Source organism: Mustela putorius, unplaced genomic scaffold, assembly GCF_011764305.1.
Source record: "Mustela putorius furo isolate JIRA1106 unplaced genomic scaffold, ASM1176430v1.1 tig00000430_pilon_pilon_pilon, whole genome shotgun sequence".
NCBI lineage: Eukaryota > Metazoa > Chordata > Mammalia > Carnivora > Mustelidae > Mustela > Mustela putorius.
Window position 1 is genome coordinate 1,188,845 of NW_025421377.1, and position 3,345 is coordinate 1,192,189.

General features: G+C 38.4%; 1 pseudogene; it reads right to left on the reverse strand.

Moving 5' to 3' along the window:
• Positions 1-1,851: 1,851 nt before the first annotated feature.
• LOC106007087 lies at positions 1,852-2,742 on the reverse strand (annotated as a pseudogene).
• Between the last annotated feature and the right edge of the window lie 603 nt (positions 2,743-3,345).

Below are 3,345 nucleotides of genomic sequence, written 5' to 3' on the forward strand. Positions count from 1 at the left end.
CATGAAGCCAAATCGTAATCCTGGCTCTCTATATTCCATTTGCATACTCTTGGGCAGATTTAAGCTTTCTGTGACTAGCATTGTTTTGAGAGCTCCAGGTATTTGGTTTCATTTTTTTTTTTTCCTCATTGCCACATCTCTGAGGTTGTTTATATCTTCATTGTACACATAAAAGGGTACCTTGTCTTTAAGAAATTGTGCTGATGTCTACATCTGCAAAGTGGCAGAGGTAGAATTGAACTCCATCATTGTAATGTGAAAGCACTTTTCATGAAATGACTAAATAAGATCTTAGAGAAAATACCTCTAATTCTTTTAATACATTTTTAGTACTATTTTTTAGAACAGTATTGGAATAACAGAAAAATTGAGAAGACAGTAAAGACATTCCTGTATACCCAACACCCAGTATACTTTTTTTTTTTTAATTATTAACATATAATGTATTATTTGCCCCAGGGGTACAGGTCTGTGAATCAAGCTTACACAGCTCACAGTGTATACTCTATTATTAACACCTTACATTAGTATGGCATATTTACTGCAATTAATGAACCAATATTGACACACTACTATTAACTAAAGTGTGTAATTCATTCATAGTTGCTATGTTTTGACCTAATATCTTCTTTCTTTTCCAGGATCTCATTCAGTATGTCATATTACATTTAATTGTCATGCCTCCTTAGGCTCCTATAGGTTGTGACATTTTCTCACTTTCCTTGCTTCTGATCAATCATACAGTTTTAGAGATTGCTGGTGAGATATTTTGTAGGATTCTTTTCCATTGGAATTTTTCAGATGTTTTTCTCATTCTTAGACTTGGGCTATGGGATTTAGGGAGGAAGATCACAGATAGGAAGTGCTATTTTCATCACATTATATGAAAGATGTACACTAGCATCATGATTCATGACTACTGATGATAACTCTGGCTGAGGTAGTGTTTGTCAGATTTCTCCAATTTAAAGTTACTCTTTCCCTCACCTTCTACTTTTAGAATAGAAAATTCCAAAGTCATACACCTGACATGTACTAGTGGGGGAGTCAATGCCATGTCTGCCCTGGCCCCAAAGATTGGGTCAGGACAGACTCTTTGGAGTCTTTACTCTTTGGAAGAGCCACTCTCAATAATCCACATTTATGGAGTTGGGATTCATGCTGTCCCCCTATAGGGGAAAAGTATCTACATAATTATCTGGCATTCTTCTGCAAGATATATTGTTTCTTCTCCATTCATTAATTTGTTCAATTATTTTTATATATTGGTATAAACTCAGATACTAATTTTATATCTTGGATAATAATCTGAGTTTTTTTTTTTGTTTTTTTTTGTTTTTTTTTTTTTGCTCAAAATTTTCCAGTTTGGGCTACTGGGAACCTTTTAGTTGGCTCCTGTGTCCTTTTCACATACTCCCACATAACTCCAAAAATGTTTTGTATTTTTTATTTTTTGCTTGTTTTGTTTTTTAGTATGTTCTTACTTTCTGACATATCACACTTATCTTCTATAATTCCTTCTTCAGTCCTTGAATCAGCCATTTCTCCAAGGAGCTTCTGGTTCAGCATTAGAAATTAAGGTCTGTGCTCTTTGCTCCTGGGGTAGACCTCTCAGCTGAAAGCACAAAGAAACACATGTGTGTGTACTAACTTGTGTATATACACATGTGTATAAATATTTCTGTTTGCAACTATATGTGACATATTAAGCTAAGTTCTTACTGATGTCTCCAACTCCAGTCCATTACTATATGGATCATTCTAGTCTCTGTCCCTTGATTATTATAACACATTTTTTATTTGTTGTTGTAAAATAATCCTTTACTGAAATATTTTGCTTTACAGTTGTAACTAGCTGGGCAATCCACTGATGTCATCTGTGATATCATGAGGGTGGTAGTCATCACCATTGCAGCCCACGGACTGGGCAGTCCTCAGGATCTCTTTAATGGTTCCAGAGAGTTCTCTGGCTAAAGATTATTGCCACATTTGTTAGACAATGTTGACAATCTCATTAAAAGTATTCCCACTGCGTTTCATGTTTTTCCATTGCTTTCTGTCTCTTGGTGGTTCCTTGAAGGCTTAGATAATCAGGGCAGAGGCAGAAGGTACAACTTCAGTCTGGGCCTCTTCTGGAAGTATTCGGCAGCTAAATCCAGGGTTGAAAAGAAAAAGAAGGAGAAGGTTCTTGCTACTGTCACAAAACCAGTTGGTGGTGACAAGAACGGTGGTACCCGAGTGGTTAAACTGCGCAAAATGCCTAGGTATTATCCTACTGAAGACGTGCCTCGAAAGCTGTTGAGCCACGGCAAAAAACCTTTCAGTCAGCATGTGAGAAAACTGCGAGCTAGCATCACCCCTGGGACCATTTTGATCATCCTCACTGGGCGCCACAGAGGCAAGCGGGTAGTTTTCCTGAAGCAGCTGAGCAGTGGCTTGCTACTTGTGACTGGACCTCTGTCCCTCAACGATATGTGACATATTAAGCTAAGTTCTTACTGATGTCTCCAACTCCAGTCCATTACTATATGGATCATTCTGAATGGTCAGTTTCATTGTAATCCTCAGACCCTCCCCTTCACCAGTTGCCTTGGTGATGTCATCACCAACCTTTTTTGGAGTCAGACCCAGGGGGCCGATCTTCCAGACCAGGGCAGATGTGGCATTGACTTCCCTACCAGGGCATGTCGGGTATATAACTTTGATCTTGGGGTTGAACTTAGGCGGCATGGTAGAGGTGGCTGGTGTCAGACGAATCCAGACCCAGGATGACAACAGGCAGCAGCACCTGTGTCACCTCTTCTGTGCTGAAAGTTAATATTTGTAATACATTTTTTAATAGAACATGAGTTTAAAATTTTCTTAGTTGCTGACAATAAAGGTTAACATTTATTGATGGTTTACTATGTTTCAGGCATTGTCCTTAAGACTTTAATTGAATTCTCATTCAGTTAGAGAATGAACTTAGGCTGGGGATAGTAGACCCCCTCCTCCTTTTTTTCAAGTTTCATTTTGAACAACTTAATATTTACATTTTGAAATTTCATATTTATGAAGTGAAAGAAAGAAATTCATAGATGCTCAGTAACTTGGCCAACATCATGGAGTAGTGAGCGCAGTAGCCTGTATTCTCTGACTTCGGAACTTGTCCATACTATTGTGCAAACTAACTCCTGGCTTTCAGTCTTCCTTTGCTTCTTGTGGTGGGACTCCCTGGGATGCATACAGTTTTGGCACCTTAGGAAAACTGCCAGAGCTGAGACATTTATATGACCAAATGCATTAGAGATGCACAGTATTTTTACTGTTTCAGGGCAATGTCATCGCACATCCCCTACAACCAAG